Consider the following 22,913-nt stretch of genomic DNA (forward strand, 5'->3'; position numbering starts at 1 on the left):
AGCGGCAGGAGAAACAGAGCCCCTTCCATTTCTCCTCCCGCTTCGCTGAAGGGGCGCTGCACAGCTCTCCCTCTCTGCTGAAGCCAGGAGAGTCTTTTTCTCCTGGCTTCAGCAAAAGGAACCCGAAGCCTCTGGAGCACAGCAGGAGCTCCTGCTGCACTCCGGAGGCTTCAGGCAGCTATCCCTGAATCCTGGAGAGCGAGAGGGGTCAGTGCGCACCGACCCCTCTCGCTCTCCAGGCTTCAGCGAAAGCAATGCGAAGCCTCCGGAGCGTGGAGGGAGCGCTCCCTCTGCGCTTCGGAGGCTTCGCGTTGCTATCGCTGAAGCCAAGGAGCCTGCATTCACTCCATAGGACGCACACACACATTTCCCCTTAATTTTTGAGGGGGGAAAGTGCGTCCTATAGAGCGAAAAATACGGTAAGTTCCATTGTCTTGATATACTACATACAAACATGTACAACTGATGAAGGTAAACGGCGTTTCCATGCGCTGCTCTGGTTCACCAGAAGCGGCTTAGTCATGCTGGCCACATGACCCGGAAGCTGTATGCCGGCTCCCTCGGCCAATAAAGCGAGATGAGCGCAGCAACCCCAGAGTCGGCCACGACTGGACCTAATGGTCAGGGGTCCCTTTACCTTTTCCCCCTGGGTTATCTCAGCCTGGCTCCTGACCCTTTGATAATCTCAAAGACCACAAGAGGGAGCTCCAAGCTAACCCAGTCCAAAATCCTGCAACAACTTAGTGACTGGGCAGATCATTTCTTTCTCCACATTCTCGTTTTTAAGGAAAAGGAGGATGCTCTTCCAGAGTGATGCCGTTTGAAATGAAAACTCGCAGCTGGTCCTGCTCCTCCCAAAACTTGCTAATCTGAATTCCCACGAATGCAGAGTAATAATGCTTTTGAAAAACAACACAGTTTTTTCATTTGAATTTATGTTGAAAGGTAATTGTGTGTATGTGGTTGTAACCAAGATGACTGGCTACTTCAAAGAACCCTATGTTCCGCAGACTTGTGAAATACGTTCTCTGAGCAAAGAGTGGAGTTTCGCTTTATCTTTTCAACGTCTGACAAGGCTACTGCCACTAGCAAACTCTCTTTACCTTGCAGGGTGATAAAACTATTTTTAATTCTGTTGTTTGTGGGTGGTTAATTCTGTTGTTTGTGCTCTCAGTTCTGTGAGCTGGCTAAGTGTTGGTTACCACAGTGCTTGAATACAATGGACCTCCTGCACACAAACTCCCCACTTCCTCAGTACACGGTGTGTGGCTTCATTTCCAGTTTTGAACATATTATACCTTCTTTATAGAAAAACAATGCTTTGAGAAAGATGTTTTAACATAATTGAAGAGTACAAGAACCATAAAGTTAACTTTCTGTGTGAAAATGCGCTTTTTTAAAAAAATGAATGAAATAAGCCGAAGATAAAAGAGCATAAAGGAATACTGCCATATAGCAAGTTGGAAGATGCACCTTTTATCATTACTTTCCTAAAAGCTGAACCTTATCAACAACAACAACATAATAATAATAATACCCTGCCCATCTGGCTGGGTTGCCCCAGCCACTCGGTGGCGTACAACACACATAAAAACATAATAAAACATCAAAGATCGGAAGCTTCCTGAAACACAGCTACCTTCAGATGTCTGCAAAAAGTCATATAGTTGTTTATCTGTTTGACATCTGATGGGAGGGCATTCCACAGGGCGGGCGCCACTACCAAGAAGGCCCTCCACCTGCTTCCCTGCAGCTTCACATCTCGCAGTGAGGGAACCTCCAGAAGGCCCTCAGTGCTGAACGATGGGGGTGGATATGCTCCTTCAGGTACACAGGGTGAGGCCATTTAGGGCAGGGGTAGGCAACCTAAGGCCCGGGGGCCAGCTGTGGCCCAATCGCCTTCTCAATCTGGCCTGAAGACGGTCTGGGAATCAGCGTGTTTTTACATGAGTAGAATGTAAATTAATTAAAATGCATCTCTGGGTTATTTGTGGGGCCTGCCTGGTGTTTTTACATGAGTAGAATGCGTGCTTTTATTTTAAATGCATCTCTGGATTATTTGTGGGGCATAGGAATTTGTTCATTATTTTTTTCAAAATATAGTCCGGCCCACCACATGGTCTGAGGGATGGTGGACCAGCCCATGGCTGAAAAAGGTTGCTGACTCCTGGTTTAGGGGGTCAACACTAACACTCTGAATTGTGCTCAGAAACGTACTCTTGTAGTGCTGAGTCATGAGAAACCGCAGTGAAGGCAGCTGAATGGATAGACTCCTGATATTCCAGTGTGCTTCATATACAGTTGTACCTCGGGTTACATACACTTCAGGTTACAGACACTTCAGGTTACAGACTCCGCTAACAGAGAAATAGTACCTCAGCTTAAGAACTTTGCTTCAGGATGTGAACAGAAATCACGCAGCACTGGCGCGGCGGCGGCAGGAGGCCCCCTTAGCTAAAGTGGTGCTTCAGGTTAAGAACAGTTTCAGGTTAAGAACAGACCTCCGGAACGAATTAAGTACATAACCAGAGGTTGTTGTTGTTTAGTCTTTTAGTCGGGTCCAACTTTTCGTGACCCCATGGACCAGAGCACACCAGGCACTCCTGTCTTCCACTGCCTCCCGCAGTTTGGTCCGACTCATGCTGGTAGCTTTGAGAACACTGTCCAACCATCTCGTCCTCTGTCGCCCCCTTCTCCTTGTGCCCTCCATCTTTCCCAACATCAGGGTCTTTTCCAGGGAGTCTTCTCTTCTCATGAGGTGGCCAAAGTATTGGAGCCTCAGCTTCAGGATCTGTCCTTCCCGTGAGCACTCAGGGCTGATTTCCTTCAGAATGGAGAGGTTTGATCTTGCAGTCCATGGGACTCTCAAGAGTCTTCTCCAGCACCATAATTCAAAAGCATCAGTTCTTCGGCGATCAGCCTTCATTATGGTCCAGCTCTCACTTCCATACATCACTACTGGGAAAACCATAGCTTTTACTCTACGGACCTTTGTTGGCAAGGTGGTGTCTCTGCTTTTTAAGATGCTGTCTAGGTTTGTCATTGCTTTTCTCCCAAGAAATAACCAGAGGTACCACTGTACCAATAAGACCACAGTTGCCCTCTCTTACAGGGTAGTAAACATTGTGTCTGCCAGATCTTGCTAGGCTGCAGCAGGTATGGTGAACCGTTGGCCCTCCAGATGTTGTTAAACTACATCTCCCATCCTCCCTAGTCCCTAGCTGTGCCCCTGGGAATCGTAGTCCATCAGAATCGAGGGCCACAGAGACCCCATGCCTGGCTTTAACTATGGTACTTGCATTCACAGTAACTTAGCGCCATTGGCCTCTGTGGGACAAAGTGTCTGTTCATGCCATCCATGAATTGCATATCAATGAGGAATAACCATGTGGTATTAATGAGCAGCTTTGCAAGATTATGGTACAGATCAGTTAAAGAAGAACTGCAAAGTATGTTGTACACGAATAATGCTAAACACATGATGAACAAACAAGGCCAGCCACCATCCTTTTACACATTGTTTTACAAGACAGAACCCCAAGGAGCAAAAGGCAAACTTTTGATAGCAATGCAAAGTTCTTTTTTTAGAAAAAGAAAATGGGCAGGGGGCAACATCAGTCATTTTCTGCATTTGATATACAATGGTACCTCGGTTTACAGACACTTCAGGTTACAGACACTTCAGGTTACAGACTCTGCTAACCCAGAAATAGTACCTCAGGTTAAGAAGAGTTCAGGTTAAGAACGGACCTCAGGAACGAATTAAGTTTGTAACCAGAGGTACCACTGTATATAAAAACATAAGTAAACATTATACAGTGGTATCTCGGGTTAAGTACTTAATTCATTCCGGAGGTCCTTTCTTAACCTGAAACTGTTCTTAACCTGAAGGACCACTTTAGCTAATGGGGCTTCCTGCTGCCGCTGCGCCGCCAGAGCACGATTTCTGTTCTTATCCTGAAGCAAAGTTCTTAACCTGAAGCACTATTTCTGGGTTAGCGGAGTCTGTAACCTGAAGCGTATGTAACCCGAGGTACCACTGTACAATAAAAAACCTTCCCTATGCAGGGCTGCCTTCAGATGCCTTCTAAAGGTTGTATAGTTACAGTGGTTCCTCGGGTTACAGACGCTTCAGGTTGCAGACTCCACTAACCCAGGAATAGTACCTCAGGTTAAGAACTTTGCTTCAGGATGAGAACAGAAATTGCGCGGCGGCGGCAGCGGGAGGCCCCATTAGCTAAAGTGGTACCTCAGGTTAAGAACAGTTTCATGTTAAGAACGGACCTCTGGAACGAATTAAGTTCTTAACCCGAGGTACCACTGTACACTGAAACTGACAGTGCCAGCACTCTCTGTGGTGCTTCAGAAATGACCGCTTCCCGTTTAAAACGGGGGGCGACCTTTCTGTGGACGCGCGCAGCCCTGGATCTGGAGCGCCCCATCAGCATAGGCTTGGCTTTGCCTTCCCTCAGGTGGGATACCTGGAGGTCTCCGCCTACCCCAGTCAGTTGTCCAATCCCACCTGGGGGAAGCGTTGCCAAGGAGACCAGGCCAGGTAGGGGAGGGATTACCTGCCCACACAATAGAGGGATACATTGTGTTTCCTGATAAATGCTGAAACGCGATTATGGTAATGGAATAGCGATAATGGAAAATGTTGCCCATCCGTACCTTCCCCCCATATAGAGCTCTTGCAGTTGTTGCAGACAAGGTGAACCTTTTACTTTTTGGGGAGAAAGCATTTTTGGACACTGGAGTAAGGCAACTGCAATAGGCAAGTTAATTTTCATGACCCAGAAAGCTCTCTGTGGACAAATGCCGGCTCCGTCGGTTTGAAAAGCGAGATGAGCGCCACACCCCATAGTCGCCTTAACCGACCAGGGGTCCTTTACCTTTTTACCTTTTATTTTCCTGAACTGAAGGCAGTTGCTCTAAAGCGAACAGAATTCACTGCAAAGCAAACCAGAAATATAGTGTACCCAGGAAAGATGTCCCTCTGTCTTGTTTTCCAGTATAGTTGTATGGCCACCTGATTTGCATCAACAGAGAAATCCGGGATTGATTGCCACCAAAGACCACAAGGCACAAAACAGATTTGGAAACTGGTGGGCTTTCAAAGGGGGTGCAAAAGGGGTTCATATTCTCCTAACACATCAGCATGAACATCTGCAGGGAGGGGGCTTTCATGTTAAGGGTGGAGGAGAAAATTGAGTCTCTTCACATTGAAAGTTAAATCTATATAAATAGCACTGTCTGAAACAAGATGTGAACTGAAGCACAACCATCCTTCAAGATTTGTACTTCTCAAAATTTTGCAGTGCAAATCTCAAGCCAAGTAATGTGTACAGAAATACATATACAGTAGTAGAGGGTAAGTGTGCATAAAAATGCATACTAGTGAAAATAACATACAGAAATGCAATATATTAATGAAAATTGCTTGCAGGAATGCATGTACTTGTCAAAAATGTGTTTCTTAGGAGAAGTTTCCACTAAAATGCTGGTGAATTTTCATAAGGATTCTTTTAACTAAAATTCACAAATTGCTATATAAATGTGGAACACTTAAATTAAGATTTGAAAAATGAGAACCAAAATTGACTTCTTTGTCCATCCCTAGTGCACACAAGACTAAATCAAAGTATTATATGTTTCATTCTCCCCCTCTCTTGACAAACGTAAACCTTCCTCTTCAAAAGCATTTCTTCTGAAATACTTTCAGGTCACAAATCTGAGAACTGCTGCAAAAGAACAGATTGATAAGTCTTGCCATACTGAATCCTTCTGGGGGTTTTTAATGAAAGTGTTTCTCTTCAGGAAAGAGCATGGCACAACTTATTGCAATCATTTCTTGCGTACACGCAGACACAATTCCCCAAACAGACATAAATGAAATTTACAAGGGGCTTACTGATGTAGATATGAATAGGTTTATTTTCTAAATATCACTGATCTAAGCAGTCGTCTAAATATTTTAAGAGCGCAGTCCTCTTCATGTTTACAAAGCAGAAAGCCCCTTGAAATTAATGGGGCTTACTCCCAGGTAAGCGAGTTCAGAATTTCAGCCTATACCTTTCCCATTTAAATCTCTGAGACTTGAAGTGTTTTGCTTTGGCTGGGCCAACGAAACCTTACACTTGAGACTCATCTGTACTGCTATTGAATGTGGATAGTAGAGCCGGCCCTACCATGAAGTAGTCTGAGGCAGTTGCCTCAGGCAGCAAATTATGAGGGGTGGAAAGTGGCTGGAACGGTGTTCCATATAGCCTGCCCTACAGCCTCTAAGCTAGCTTGCTGCCTTAGCATGGCTGGCCACCAATAAGGCAACCCGCCTCACGTGGCATGTTCTTCAAACCCCATCGGGTTGTGGCTGGATCTGGGAAAGGGGAGTGTTGACGGCATGCCTTGCCTCAGGTGCCAAAAGGTCTTGGGCTGGTCCTGGTGGATAGAAACGTTTCTTTTCCCCCATTAATTCTCTAGTGTCCATATGACGCCCTCCAAATCACTGCATTCCCACACATTCCCATCCAAGTTTCCTCATACCAGGAATACTTTGGAAAAGGAGAGGGCCTGAGAAAATGTGGAGGGAGGAGTGTAAGGAGGCAGTGATTTTGAGGAGAACGTTGAGTGGACTGGCTGTTGTTGGGATACTGCCAGGGAGACGGAGGAATCAGGCAGGCCCCCAGACGTCTCCGGACGATCACCGGTCTCCCGTGGAACAGCATCAGTCAATTAGCGACACGAGCCTCAGAGACATTCCAAGACTCATGCACACCCTTTCAGCAGAGTCTCCACAACGAAAGGATGCCGACAGGAGAGCATATTTACAGCTTTATTCAATGTAGTTCAGAACAAAGGGAAAACATGACTGCATGCCTCCGTGTCCAGGAAAACAGCCGGAACAAAAGCTATATACAAAAACGGGAAGCTGGAAGTAAACAGGCGTGTGACACACAACAGCCTGTTCCCTTTAAGGTGGAACGGAACTATATCCTAATAGCAATGTCCCCTGAGCCAGGTGGACCACTGACCTGCAGTGGCGGAGCAAGCCGATCGGGCGCCTAGGGCGGCGCTCGTGCCCTGCGCCCAGGGGCAGGGCCAGCTGCGACAGGACGCTCCGTGGGGCCTCTGAGGAGTCTGCCTGCCTCCTCCCCCTCAGCCGCCCTACAGCTGAGGGGGAGGCGGCGGGCGGACCGTCTGGGGCAGCGCAGAGCCTGCGTGCAACCAAGCCACCATGTCACTCCCGGGAGAGACGTGTGGCTCGGGCACGCTGCAGGCCCCGTGGTGAGGGCTGCCCAGCGTTTTGTCGCCCCCTCGGTGGTGACACCCGGGGCGCACTGCCCCCACCGCCTCCCTCCTCCGCCCCTGCAGACCTGACAGCTTCCTGTCTTCCTACGATTGCTCATGTGTGCATCATACTTTCCGTGAACGTGCATAATGGAGAGGGAGAGTATAGCAGCAAACTCTGGCCCCAGAATAGGCATGTTTATTGCACCATGTGCATAGTCCTTACACTGAACGGGCATTGTAGGTAAACAAAACAAGTTTTGATGTTGTGACTCCATTTCCCTAACTACCTCAACATGCTTTTACTCTTTTTCTTTTCTATAGAATGGTGTTTTGTAAGGACCATGAGTATTCTTTTATAATTACATAATTTATAATTATAATATTTAATAATTATACTGCATAGCTGTCAACTTTTCCCTTTTCTTGTGAAGAATCCTATTCGGAATAAGGGAATTTCCCTTTAAAAAAGGGAAACGTTGATAGCTATGTTATACTTACTCTCTCTCTCTCTCTCTCTCTCTCTATATATATATAATTTCTGTTTGGATATATTGCTTTTTATTATCATTTTATGAATGTCTTTGGGATTGTAGTGCTCAATATGTTACAAACCTTCAATAAAATTGTTGTTTTTTTTAATAAAAAAATGCATTTACTGTACAGTGGGACCTCGGGTTACATGCATTTCAGGTTATATACGCTTCAGGTTACAGACTCCGCTGACCCAGAAATAATACCTTGGGTTAAGAACTTTGCTTCAGGATGAGAACAGAAATCGCGCAGCAGCAGCGCGAGGCCCCATTAGCTAAAGTGGTACCTCAGGTTAAGAACAGTTTCAGGTTAAGAACAGACCTCTGGAACGAATTAAGTACGTAACCAGAAGTACCACTGTATACCTGATAGTCACCTGGGCAGGTTTTTTTCTTTTTCTACCTATCATGATGCTGCCAGATTAGTAATAGGCAACCCATTAGGAGTTTTAGGCAGGAAAGGTACCACTTCCGGTCTTCCTGGGCTGCAAATAATTGTTACACTCACATTGCCGTAATTCAGGCTTCAGTCCCCTCTCTGTCCACTGGACTCGAGGGGACTTACTTCTGAGTAGACATGGAAAGGCTCGCCCTATTAGCTTCATCATTAGCTTCACTTGGGAGATCATGTTTGTGACATGCTCTAAACACCTGAGACACTAATGCTCCTGTTTCTTCTTCTGGTTCAACATTTGTTGTTAAGCAGTCAGCCTCAGCTCCTCTTCCGAGACGCAAAACAGCCCGTTGGGTGCTTCTTGCGATGCCTCCAGGTGCATTGCGGCTTGGGGTTTCGGTTCCTCAAAATGGGGCCCTGGCTGATACTGTTGCCTTGGAGATCGCTAAAACTGGCCGATGGGCCCACTCCCTCGACATCTGTTTATACTTCCGAAACGCATCAGGGCGAAACCGTAACCTGCAGAAAATGTTGGTGCACTCTTAAGAAAGTTGGCTTATTCTCAGTAGAGGACAGATGTCACTGGACTTTTATGGTCCCAGCCCTGGGTGGGTGGATGAGAGAGGTGGGTCACCACACATTTTCGATTCAGATAAATGTCCACTATAACCCTAAACATTAAAGTTATAGTGTTTCTGGACTGTGACATTCTGGTGTGTAAGGCTATCCAATTTTTCACCCAACGAAGCAAAGCAAAACAAAGTAAAACACATCTCCTTTCACTGTAGGCCAGGGAACCATTTTGTTGTGGTTCTAGTCAGAGATGATACTGAAAGGAGCAGAGAGAACCATCAGCTCCCACTCTGTACTTCCATTTGCTGGGAATTGTAACACTGTGAGGGCTAAACTTCAGCGCCCACAATTCTCTGAGGAAAACAATGTGCTTGGAATGTGATTTAAAAGGTATATAGTATGTGCACTGCCAACATACGGTGATTCCCCAGAAGCAGCTATATTACTGGGTACTGTGAAGTATTTAAAAAGGTGGGAAAGACTTTGGCATAAAGACATTAGGTTCGCCCCTTGTTCTGTGATAAAAGAGAATTTTAAGAAGATGTTTTTCAGGTGGTACTAACACCATCTAAGCTTGCCAAAATTTACAAACAGAAATCCAACCTTTGCTAGAAATGCAGGAAAGTAGAAGGAACATTTTCCCATGCCTGGTGGACTTGCGAAAAATCTAAGATATACTGGGGTACGATTCACGAAGAACTTTTTAAAAATGCTAAAAGTGTCTATACAAAAGAAACCAGAGGCATTTCTATCAGGGCCACTGGGGAAAGATATACCTCAGAAAAAGAAAGGAATTTTCCTATACGCTACAGCAGGTGCCAGGATTGTGTTTGCCAACAAATGGAAGAATGAGACAATACCTACAAAAGATGGCTGGTTACATAAATTAAGTGAATTTATGGAAATGGCAAAACTAACAGCATACATAAGAATGCATTCAAATCAAAAACTTAGACAATGCTTTGAATAATATATGGATAAACACTGTTCAAAAAAGAATATGCTGATATGTTTAGATTAAAGGAGTAAAGCAGAAAAGAAACCACTAATAAGTTATAAAGAGATTAAAATACAAAACCCAAAAGATTGCAATGTTTTGTACCAAACTGAAAATATATGGAAGTCAAAGTGGAGGGACGCGGTGGGGAGTGGTGATGGGTTGTCACAGGGATGGGGAAAATAAATGGCGTTTGTGTAAATAGTAGCCTATTTCTGTTTGTTTACGTATTTTTCTTTTTTCTGTATCATCAAAATTCAATAAAGAAAATTTATATCTAAAAAAAAGGTAACCATTATGTGTTCTTTGAATGCACTTGTCTTTCCCCCCCTTTTTTGTAGCAAACTGCAATCCTAAACATCATCAAGCAACCTTTATTGGCGTACAGAGAAGAAAGAGCTCTACAAATCGACAAATAAAACTTGGCATCTGCTCATGGGAGGAGATGCTCTGGGACAAAACCATACAGGCTTAGCAGAGTTGTTAGTGACATAGTTTCATAGCTTTTCTTTTCTCAGATAGTGTGCTATACATATTTACCAGGGAGTAAGCGCGTTTCCGTGCGCTACTCTGGTTCACCAGAAGCGGCTTAGTCATGCTGGCCACATGACCCGGAAGCTGTACCCCGGCTCCCTCGGCCAATAAAGCGAGATGAGTGCCGCAACCCCAGAGTCAGTCACGACTGGACCTAATGGTCAGGGGTACCTTTACCTTTACCTTTAAGCCCCATTGAAGTCAATGAGCTTCACTTCTGAACTGGCATGCATAGGATCATGCTGTTAAAGTTGAAGAGTAGGCCTTTCATGCGCTACACTCTAGGACAGGCACCCCCAACCTGCGGCCCTCCAGATGTTCTCCTAGTCTTGGGTAGGGGGCCTGGATGTCCTACCTCAAAGGACAGGGCAGGGCTGATTACCCAACCATAATTTGTGTGATGGGGCTCCAGTAAATGGGCCAGTATGAGCCCTCAGGAAAGAGCTTCTGTATCTTCCACCCTCTCCTAAACATCCATGCTCCTATGTCTCTCATTTCCTAAGTTCCTTGGTTTATTGACTTTCTCTCTTGTTCCTTGTGCATGATCTAAGTCACTTAGATTTTGAGTTTGGCTCTTGCAAACAGTGCACTCAGAGCTAGACCACTGGACCAAAAAGGACTCCATAGCCCAGGGTTCCCAGGTGATGAGAGCAGGTGTACCATAAGCATGCCACGCCCTGTCAGAGCTGACACTGGTCACTGCAAAATCATTTCTCCTCCTATTCTTTTTAAAGGACATTTTACAGTCAGGAAAAGGCTGGCCTGTTACAGGTGATCGTTGAAATGTAGCCTTATGAGGCTTTGCCCTCGGGTTTGAAAAATATTGCGCCTGGGAAAGGGAGATGGGAGTCAACAGACACTCAAGGAATAGTTTCGGAGAAAAAGCTTTATTTCTACCATCCATGAACTGGTAGAAGGAGCAAGTGTGATAACTCACAAAAAGCATGCACGAGTTCACAGTCATATGCACAGAGTATATATTCCCCTTCTAGTTCCCTCCCCTTTCTCCTCCCTCAGGAGTCCTGCCTTGAGTTCCCCTGAGCATGAACAGAAAGCTGCCTTGGGACTATTGGACTCTTGGCACCCTTCCCAGGAAATGGGGGTGAGAGCCAAGGGGTCGAGGAGCCCTGGTGGTTCAGCATGTCCAAGATGTTGCAACCGAATGAGATAAGATTCAGTTCTCAGGCCTGCTCTGACAGAGTCTATTCATTAGCTTTTTGAAGCCTTCTCGTACTGATAAAACAATAACATTTTGCCTTGCAACAGCAGAGCAAATGAGCAGATGCTTAGCTGCTGAGAAAATGATTTTGAAAAGCTTTGAGAAGCTTTGAGCCTGCTTTGGGGGGGGGTGACTTCGGGCCTAGGTGGGGTCACCTGTCCTCACCTCCTTCACCATCATTTTTGCATTAAAATATATTATTCTTCTCTACAAAAAAATGGTGCTTCCTCCTAAGGAAACGTGTTCAGCTTCAGGCCAGCAGAAGCAATCCTTATTTTATTCCTATCGGCATGATTTGTGCTGTGATTTCAGTGAGTTTAAAGGGTGAACTTAATGCTCAGCACCCTCCCTTCCCACCTCCCCAAATAAAAGAAGGACTGGCAAACTGGTGGTGGTGGTGGTTGTTGTTTTACTCTAACATATTGGACATGTAAAAGTATGGAATGGAGATGGTGTTCATTGTCCGCTTTGCAACTGAAATAATAATGCACAGAGCCAGCAGTGGCAAGGTTTGGTTGTGGTGTCTTTACAAAATACATTTTGGGTGGGACTCCCAATTTAGTTTGATTATATACCCAGTTACATACCTCGTGTTCAAAGATGGAAACAGTAATCTGAGAAAAGGAAATTTAATTACCGGTAACTATGAAGTACCTACCGGTATCTTCAGCTTGTACAGTGGTGCCTCGGGTTACAGACACTTCAGGTTACATACGCTTCAGGTTACAGACTCCGCTAACCCAGAAATAGTACCTCGGGTTAAGAACTTTGCTTCAGGATGAGAACAGAAATTGTGCGGCGCAGTGGGAGGCCCCATTAGCTAAAGTGGTGCTTCAGGTTAAGAACAGTTTCAGGTTAAGAACGGACCTCCGGAACGAATTAAGTTCTTAACCCGAGATACCACTGTATATACATTACAGATGCATATCTATATGTAATATTAATTGACACAATGAAGTCATATTAGAATACGTTTGCAGGAAGTTGCATGACATAAGACGATGATGTCAATGCATCAGTGCATGCCGTAGCTTCTGGGAAATTTCTAACAACACACAGCACCCTTAACAAACTGCAATTCTGAGGATTCTTCGGGAAAAGCTATGACTGAAGTAGCATGATACTAAATTAGGGTTGCCATCAGTCCGATATTCAGCCCTGCATGTAGCGTCCTGGAGCAAATCTGGACATACGGCAACCAATGTTGTAAGTCTAGATTTTGGCAAATTTAAAAATAGTTTTTTGAGAGTTTGCAAGAAAAGCTCAACAACTTCAGGCAAAACTATAAAAAAAAAAAAGGCCAAACAACTTTGCCAAAAAAAGTTCTTAACTCTCAACTCTTGCGTCCCATATTTAAATGCTCTGTCATCACATCTAAGCAGGCTTCAGGGTAATCAATACATTGAAAGACTCACAAATCTGATCTTAGTACCCATTTTGCTGAACTGAGCTAGCAATTGAAGCAGTGGGGGAAATAGCGTCATAAAAATGGTTGCCTGGCCTGCAATGGAAGGATATTTGTGTTCTTGCTTTGCAAGAACAGCCTTAAACACCAGAATGTCCCATCTCGGAAAAACCTATAACAGTATAATGTTATATCTGAACTGAAATGTGTGGGGAGCTCTCTCTCATCCATCAGTAGTGATAGCCAAAAAGTCCAGTGACATCTGTCCCATACTGAGAATAAGAGAATCAACATTTTCTACAGGTTACGGTTTCAACCTGACTTGTTTTGAAAGTCTAAACAGGCCTCAAGGGAGTAGCTGCAGCGGCCAATTTAGAGATCACCAAGGCGACAGTATCAGTCGGGGCCCCGTTATGAGGAACCGAAACCCCAAAACCGCAACGCACCTGGAGACATCACAAACAGCACACCAGTCTCGGAAGCTGATGGTTGCTCAACCAGAAGAAGAAGAAGAAGAAGAAGAAGAAGAAGCATTTTAGGTGTTCCAAGCATGTCACAAACATTATTTCATATTTACCCACAGAAAATCAAAGCTAACACTACAATGCTATCAGAAGTTAGTCTGAAGTTAGAAGTGGGCATAGGATCGTTGCCTGAAGCATTATAATGTGTTAGTAGCAATTAACTTTTTTGCCCAGCCGAAAGGAAGATCTGGAAGAAAACGGTTCTCCTATGCCTGAGATCTTCAATGGATTGCCTCTTCCTTTGCCAGGCACTATGACTCAGAAATATTATTATTATTATTATTATTATTATTATTATTATTATTATTATTACATTTTTATTTATACCCCACCCTCCCTGGCCAGAGCCGGGCTCAAGGCGGCTAACACCAGTAAAATTACAATAAAAACATAATAGGGGGGAGAAGAAGAAAAAAAACCAATTTAAAATACGGGTTAAAATACAATTTAAAATGCAGCCTCATTTTAATAGTAGCCCATAGATCAAAACCATAAGGGGAGGGAAACATAAGGGTCAGTCCAAACCAAAGGCCAGGCAGAACAGCTCTGTCTTGCAGGCCCGGTGGGACTTGACTGTGACAGAGCGTTCCACCAAGTTGGGTGGCCCTAGTTGAGACCAATCTAACCACCTTACGACTTGGGACCTCCAAAGTGTTGTCATTTGTGGACCTTAAGGACTGTTATGTTTGTTTTTAAAATCTATGAATCCCCTTTCAGACATGCTTGTTTTTATCAAAATGGAAGCACAATAGAAACAAAATATTATGAAGACCACTAGAAAAGTTTAAAAACAGTAAGAACTTTTATGGCCGGGGAGAATTTTTTAAAAAGGAATTTGGCTGGAGCAAAACATGCGAGCATGTTGGTGCCAGGTGAGTCTGCCGGGGGTTGCCACCAACAACGAAGCTTTGGTCAACCCCCTGCCCCCTGACTTCGTTTGGTAGAAGCACTCAGAAGAGATCTTCTGAAACATACCTCAACATGCTAATAGGATGAGCCTAGGGCCTGCCGATCGGAAGGTCGGCAGTTCGAATCCCCGTGACGGGGTGAGCTCCCGTTGCTCAGTCCCAGCTCCTGCCAACCTAGCAGTTCAAAAGCATGTCAAGTGCAAGTAGATAAATACCGTATTTTTCGCTCTATAAGACACACCAGACCACAAGATGCACCTAGTTTTTGGAGGAGGAAAACAAGAAAAAAATATTCTGAATCTCAGAAGCCAGAACAGCAAGAGGGATCGCTGTGCAGTGAAAGCAGCAAAAAAGAGGGAAGCAAAAAAGAGGGGAAAAGTGAGTCTTATAGAGCAAAAAATATGGTAGGTACCACTCCGGTGGGAAGGTAAACAGCGTTTCCGTGCACTGCTCTGGTTCGCCAGAAGCGGCTTAGTCATGCTAGCCACAAGACCTGGAAAAACTGTCTGCAGACAAACGTCGGCTCCCTCGGCCAGTAAAGCGAGATGAGCGCTGCAACCCCAGAGTCATTCGTGACTGGACTTAACTATCATCAGTGGTGTAGCGTGGGGGGTGCAGGGGGGGCCGGCCGCACCGGGCGCAACATCTGGGGGGCGCGTGCTCGCACTCGCAGCTCTCTGCCCCCTGCTAAAATCCACGGGTTAGGGGGCGCAAATTACTTGCCTTGCCCCGGGTGCTGACAACCCACGCTACGCCACTGACTATCATGGGTCCTTTACCCCACTTTTTTTTAATAGGGTGAAGGTATTGCTTCAGGTTCCCAGGTATCAAACAGCATAGGGCTTTTAAGGTAAGTACCAGCCCATTGAACTCAGAAACAGACCAGAAGATCTTCAAGTACCTGGCAGGTATCTGCTCAATGACTGGTCACAGTTAGCAGCCAAGGGCCGTGTTGCGAATCAGATGCAGTGCCCAAGCAGTCTTCAAAGGAAGCCCCACATACAACACTGTGCAGTAGTCAATTCTGATAGCTCCCAGAGCATGGATGACTGTGGCTATCCTTGCCTAAAATAGGTTAGTGCACCAGTCTAACCTGATGAAAGGCACTCCTCGCCATAGAGGCTACCTGGATCTCAGGTGTGCTCCAGATGTGTTGCTGAACTTCCAAAGATCCAGTCAGCTTGGCCAGTAAAGGTAAAGGGACCCCTGACCATTAGGTCCAGTCGCAGACGACTCTGGGGTTGCGGCACTCATCTCGCTTTATTGGCCGAGGGAGCCAGCGTACAGCTTCCAGGTCATGTGGCCAGCATGATTAAGCCACTTCTGGCGAACCAGAGCAGCGCATGGAAACGCCGTTTACCTTCCCACTGGAGCGGTACCTATTTATCTACTTGCACTTGACGTGCTTTTGAACTGCTAGGTTGGCAGGAGCAGGGACCGAGCAACAGGAGTTCACCCCGTCGCGGGGATTCGAACCGCCGACCTTCTGATCAGCAAGCCCTAGGCTCTGTGGTTTAACCCACAGCGCCACCCGCGTCCCTAGCTTGTCCAGCAGTCAGAGAATAATACTAATAATACTGGTGCCAATACTGCTACAGTACTCATAGGCTTAATTCCAAAGTAGGCTCAACGCCAAAATGGGGATAATGAGTGTTAATAGTTCAACATCATGGTACCCGCTTGAGGGAGGGTGTTCTGAAAGGAGCCCTAGACAGTGGCTCTGATCCTACTGTTGGAGTGCAGTCCTTTCAAGAACAGGTTGAATACCATCTCCCTGAGCAGGAGCAGAAGAATTGTCTTCCCACATAACCTCCATCTTGCTGGGATTAAGGCCACTGGCGTAGGAAGGGGGGCAGGGGAGGATGCTGCACCGGGTACCATTTTGGGAAAGGGTGCCATCGCGCGACTGCCCCCGAGATGCACACCGCTCGCCGCAGCCTCCTGGGACGCACCCCACGCCCCCACGCCACGTGCCACGCCCGCAGGATGCGCGCCAGCCACGCCCCCACCTGTTCTTCACTCCGGGGGGTGCACCATGCTGCTCCGCCACTGATTAAGGCCCCATGTACATTTTACATTTAACACTGTAGCGCGTCACTTAAAAAAAGTCACAGCTTCTCCCCTCACAGAGCTACAATTCCCAGAGTCCCCTGTGAAGAGGCATTGATTTTTGGACCGCTCTGAGAATCGTAGCCCTGTGAGAGGACTATTGGTCTCTTGTGAACTGTGTTATACTACTTGTGGCTTGTATGAGTCCGCTGTTTTATTTGATTTGATTTGTTTTGATTTGTTTTGTTGTGTTGTGTTTCATGATGGGCGTAAAGCCGAATAAACATTTTGATTGATTGATTGATTGATTGATTGACTATTGGTCTCCTAAGAACTATTAGCGCCATTCACCTCCTTAAGTCTACAGTTCCCATGATGTTTAAAGTGGTATGAAACTGCTTTAAACACATAGTGCAGACGGGGCCTAAGTTTCCCTTTATTGATCCTCTTCCAGTCTATAACAGATTCCAGGCACCAGTTCTACGCTTACGTTGCTTCACCTGAATCAGAATAGGTGAAATAGAAAGATGAGAAATGAGAACTATGGCCGTCACCACCGTAATGAGGACACCACACACACAACATTGCAAAAGGAGATGAAAATTTGCTGTCAGAAAAGAAAATATTAAACTCGTGGACCTATAGAAAATATTTTTTATTCCCAATCATTGGGAATCAGGAAAAATACTCTTAGGCAAGGTAAAGACTAGGTTCAGGTGTCCTCTTTCATTTATCAAATGTTCAGCTTCTTTGAAAGATCGTATATCAACATTATAAAATGTTTAATTTTAAAGGTGTGGTGATACCATCAGTTTTATGTGCCACCGTTTGTGAGAATTAATTAACCACAACTAATTAAGACGATTGGGACGCGGGTGGCGCTGTGGGTAAAACCTCAGTGCCTAGGACTCGCCGATCGTATGGTCGGCGGTTCGAATCCCCACGGTGGGGTGAGCTCCCGTCGTTCGGTCCCAGCTCCTGCCCACCTAGCAGTTCGAAAGCACCCTTAAGTGCAAGTAGATAAATAGGTACCGCTTTATAGCGGGAAGGTAAACGGCGTTTCCGTGTGCTGCGCTGGTGCTGGCTCGCCAGAGCAGCTTCGTCACGCTGGCCACGTGACCCGGAAGTGTCTCCGGACAGCGCTGGCCCCCGGCCTCTTAAGTGAGATGGGCGCACAACCCTAGAGTCGGACACGACTGGCCCGTACGGGCAGGGGTACCTTTAATTAAGACGATTATTGCATCCTTAGTCCTGTTGGTGGATTCCTGTAACTCAGTGTCCTAAAGGAGATGAACCAGCAAGAATTTCAACTCACCAAATGAAGCTTTTGCATTTGGTCCTAATTAAATGCCGCATGTATTCTGCCTATTATGAAAGCTACAGACTCTGAGCACTATTCAGCTGGTACTCTGGAGAAGCACCATACTTCACAATTTTGTCTCTTCATTTGGCAAAAACAGTAAAATTAAAAATAGGTTGGCTAAAATTGTGCCACTGTCCTCCTCAGTAACTAGCGCCCTTTTAAAATGCACTTATATAGCTAGACAAATGTAATCAAAGCAGCAATAATAATAATAATAATAATAATAATAATAATAATAATAATAAACCCAATTCACCACTATTCCTACTTTATCTAACCCCAACAAATGACTTTTCATATTTCGTCTATTATAACCTCTATCCAACAACCAGATATTATATCTAATATATATATTTTAACTGGAGTAGAACCAGGTTGCTGGTGCTTAAAATGGAAAAGGGGGAATATCAGCTACGAAACTGATCCCTGGGAGAAGGCCGACAGATACTGAGGAGTGTTGTCCAATTCAGGATGCATTCCTCCTAAGGGTGAAAATGTTAGTGTCTGTCTGAACACTGCAAGTGCAAGGCAACATTCAGGGAGGCCAACGAGAAAACGCCTGTGCAAGAGATATTTAGGGCTTGTCCACATTGACCTTGTGGATTTGAAACTGCCTGGGCCTCTGTGTTTTGTGTGGCATCCACATGATGCCATCCTCATCCAAGTGGCAGCCCACATATTTTACTCACAAATTAGGATTTTCCTGATCCACAGGTAGACACACAGGAATGCATTGTGTGGGAGATTTAAGTTTTAGTTTTAGTGTGCAGTGACATTTCACAGAAATTTCATGCACACCTTTCCATCATGTTTCCGGCAATAGCCGAAACAATTCAGGGTGCCTTTCTTCACCAGTTGTAGCTGAAGGCAGGTTTGAAGTTCATTTATTTTATTTCTAAAACAGCTCTTTCACGCGGAACTGCTGTTGAGCAAAGCACCTTTTTTGAAAAGAAAATTTGCCTTTGCAGATACAGGAGGTGGGGAGGAAAAGCTGTTTCACACAAGTGACTCCAAATCATTATTTATTACCATAGATGATGGTGGTGATGGTGATGGTTTTTCTGTTCTTTTGTGTAAATGTTTTATTTCATATATATTTTAAATGTGCGCGCGCACACACACAAATACCTGCATGCATACCCACAACAGACCTCAGGTTTCCAGAAGTTATGATGAGCACAAAGTACTAACTGAGGAAAAGGGACAGCAATATGCTGCACAAATACAGTGGTACCTCGGGTTACAGACACTTCAGGTTACAGATGCTTCAGGTTACAGGCTCCGCTAACCCAGAAATAGTACCTCGGGTTAAGAACTTTGCTTCAGGATGAGAACAGAAATTGTGTGGCGGCAGCGGGAGGCCCCATTAGCTAAAGTGGTACCTCAGGTTAAGAACAGTTTCAGGTTAAGAACGGACCTCCGGAACAAATTAAGTACTTAAGCCGAGGAACCACTGTACAACACATTAAGCCCCCCCCCACTCGTGTGGATGGGAAGCATCAATATAGATTTTGAGGGCATAAAATGGAAAGCGCTCGTGTGTGGATGACGGCGCACAAACACACACAAGCAGCTACCCACATAAAGTATTAACGCCCTAGCGTTAGAGACAAGGAATTGTCCTTTGTTAAGGGTTCTGAAATTTGTTAAGAGAGCCCTCTTCCTGGCAGATGAAGGTGATGGACTATATGGGATTGGCAGAAATGACTGGCAGAATCCGGGACCAGGGAGAAGAGGCGGTGGAAGAAGATTGGAAGAAATTTAAAGACTATCTACAGAAACATTGCAAAATTAATGAATGTTAGAATGATGTTGGATAGAAATTAAGTGGTTTCCAGGTGTAATGCTTTAAGAATATGGAAAAAGGGTATAAATAGGTTAAAACATAATTAAAATGATGTTGGATTGGAAATAAGTGGTATTTGTAACAAAGTTAATAAGAATATGCAAAAATGAATTGATAATGGATGACAAAAGAGGGTAAGGATTTGCTGATTTGCTTATTTAAATGGGAATACAAGAAGGGGAGGTGTGAGGAAGTCAAAGAAACAAGCAAATGAGTTTTAAATTATGAAAAAGAATTGTTTTTAATTTTTTGTATTTTTTTTTGTATGTTTATTATTATTATTTTTGCTTTTTTATTATGTGTTTTTGTATATCTGTTTTTGTAAAATCTTAATAAATATTTCTTTAAAAAAAAAAAGAGAGCCCTCTTCCCCTCACAGAGCTACTGTTCCCAGAGTTCATTGGGAAGAAGGGCTGGTCGTCAAACCACTCTGAGAACTGTAGTTTTGTGAAGGAAATAGGGATCTCCTGACAACTTTCAGCACCCTTAACAAACCACATTTCCCAGAGTTCTATGTGGGAAGCAGAGCTATGAAACTACAGTCATACCTCGGGTTAAATACACTTTGAGTTGAGCACGTTCGAGTTGTGCTCCGCGGCAACCCGGAAGTAACGGAGCGTGTTACTTCCGGGTTTTGCCGCTTGCGCACGCGCAGACGCTCAAAATGACGTCACACGCATGCGCAGAAGCAGCAAAAAGCAATGTGTGTGCGCGCAGACATGCCGTAGCTAGATGCGTTTACCTCTAGATGCGAACGGGGCTCCGGAACGGATCCCGTTCGTATCTAGAGGTACCACTGTAATTGAAATATACAGTGCAGAAGAGACCTCAGAGTCATCCCCGCTCCTCCAGGGAACCCCGGACATTGTAGGGTGTGTGTGTGTGAGAGAGAGAGATAGAGAAAGTGCAAGCTCCAGGATTATGTGGATTTAACTGAAATAAATGGATATAGGTTGGCACTGTAAATGTAATAATAATAATAATAATAATAATAATAATAATAATAATAATAATTTATTTATACCCCACCCATCTGGCTGAGCTTCCCCAGCCACCCTGGGAGGCTCCCAGTCGAGTGTTAAAAACAATACAGCATTAAATATTAAAAACCTCCCTGAACAGGGCTGCCTTCAGATGTCTTTTAAAGATAGGATAGCTGCTTATTTCCTTCACATCTGAAGGGAGGGTCTTCCACAAGGTGGGCGCCACTACCGAGAAGGCCCTCTGTCTGGTTCCCTGTAACCTCACTGCTCACAATGAGGGAACCGCCAGAAGGCCCTCGGCGCTGGACCTCAGTGTTCGGGCTGAACGATGGGGGTAGAGACGCTCCTTCAGGTACACTGGGCCAAGGCCATTTAGGGATGTTTAGGCCATTTACACTCTAACTGTGCACCATGGCAACCAAAGGCACCAACCAACAAATTCTCACCCGTTCAGTGGATAAAGGAATGTAGTGACCATAGGAGGCCATATTTGCTGGGCCTTGAAAAGTCCTTGCAGAGCAGGTGGATGTTTTAAGACCTTTTACCAACCACGCCTATGGTTACCGTCATATTGATTCCTTATGGTTGATTCATTATGCCTTAAGATCGATAGCAAGCAGCAACCTGCCCTCTCCCCTCAACCCACCCCCCCATCAAGTATTATAATTCATCTGATTTTGCTTGATTTCCATTGATTGCGACCTTGAAAACAAGAAGCGGAGGGAGACACCATGCTTTCCAACATAATGCGTTTATTTCTGCATTTATATTATTTCCCAAGGTTAATATGATATCAGTAAGAGGAAAAAAGGATGTGGAAGAAGTTACAGACTGCAGAGAAAGGACATGCAATATGAGATATTTCCTACAGTCATAATACTAGGGGGATTTCTGATAGGGGTGGTAAACAGGGGAATGACTATAAATGACCAGTAAAAGAAGGGCCTGCTTTATAGAGGGGCCTATCCGGAACACTCAGACCTCCTAAAACTCTTCACAAGAGGACTGGACAACGTTTTGTGCGTCACTTCACAACTGTATAGTTTGTGGGTGTTGAAATCTGATGTAGGGAGTGTCAGGGTGCTGCTCAGCTTATAGGTGTTGTCTGTATCCGACGCTGGGGGGCTGGTTTGGACGCCCTCAGTGACGGGAGTGCCGTCCACTTTCCAGACCACGGTCAGGCTGCTCGGGTAGAATGTGCTGACCAGGCACACTGCAGTGGCTGAATCCGTTTTAAGTTGCTCCGGCGAAGGTGGGAAAATGATTGCCGATGGGGTGGAATCTTCTCTTCCTGCGTTAACAAACAAGAACACAGAATATTGCATCATCCAGGTGTACCACAGGGCCAGTGAAAAACCACAGTGCTAGCTCAAAACATTTTGCTGCAAATGGCGCCGCTGTCCAAAAAATTGTGAAGCTACCAAGTGCTTGAGGCAACGAGCATCCACAAGTTTCCCCTCTACTTCTTCACCCCCCCCCAATAAAGTAAGTGCAGTATTTGCTGCTGTTTCATGACACCCCCTAGTTTGCTACCTTGATCAGACCAGAAATGCAAATAGCATTCAGGCTCAGATTTGCCATCATCATCATCATTATTATTATTGCTTCCCCCACACATTTAGCGTCTCCACCCCCATCATTCTACCCAAACAATGAGGTCCAGCGCCGAGGGCCTTCTGGCGGTTCCCTCACTGCGAGAAGCCAAGTTACAGGGAACCAGGCAGAGGGCCTTCTCGGTGGTGGCACCCGCCCTGTGGAACGCCCTCCCAGCAGATGTCAAAGAGAACAACAACTACCAGGCTTTTAGAAGACATCTGAAGGCAGCCCTGTTTAGGGAAGCTTTTAATGTTTAATAGACTATTGTATTATAATATTCTGTTGGAAGCCACCCAGAGTGGCTGGGGAAACCCAACCAGATGGGCGGGGTATAAATAAATCATCATCATCATCATCATCATCATCATCATCATCATTATTATTTAGGAGCAGCCCAACATTCTGAAACTGATTGGAGTTATAATGCTTTTATTCTTGCTGATGATGTCTGCAGATTAAACAGCTGTTAAAGGTACAGAAAAGACTTCAAGCTGCACCCCTACGTCCCCTTATCTGGAAGTGAACCCTGCTGAATTGAGAATGTCTCATTGCCATGCAAACATGGACACGGTTGTTCTGAAAACCATAGAAATTCAAAACCTACAGTGTTCATGACAGTGTTTGTACTGCAGGAAAGTAAAATTTGGGCTCAGCAGACTCTCAGACAAGACACAGTAGCTGTGCAGAAATCTGATCTAAAGT

At 45.1% G+C, this 22,913-nt stretch overlaps 1 gene segment (V, D, J or C); it reads right to left on the reverse strand.

The window, feature by feature from the left end:
* Window positions 1-21,347: 21,347 nt before the first annotated feature.
* The window catches only part of LOC310748048 (Ig kappa chain V region Mem5-like), a 34,788-nt gene continuing 33,222 nt past the window's right edge, over window positions 21,348-22,913 (reverse strand). Inside the window, exon 4 of the V gene segment in view lies at window positions 21,348-21,906.

This window comes from Podarcis filfolensis (genome assembly GCF_964270895.1).
Source record: "Podarcis filfolensis genome assembly, chromosome: 13".
Taxonomy (NCBI): domain Eukaryota; kingdom Metazoa; phylum Chordata; class Lepidosauria; order Squamata; family Lacertidae; genus Podarcis; species Podarcis filfolensis.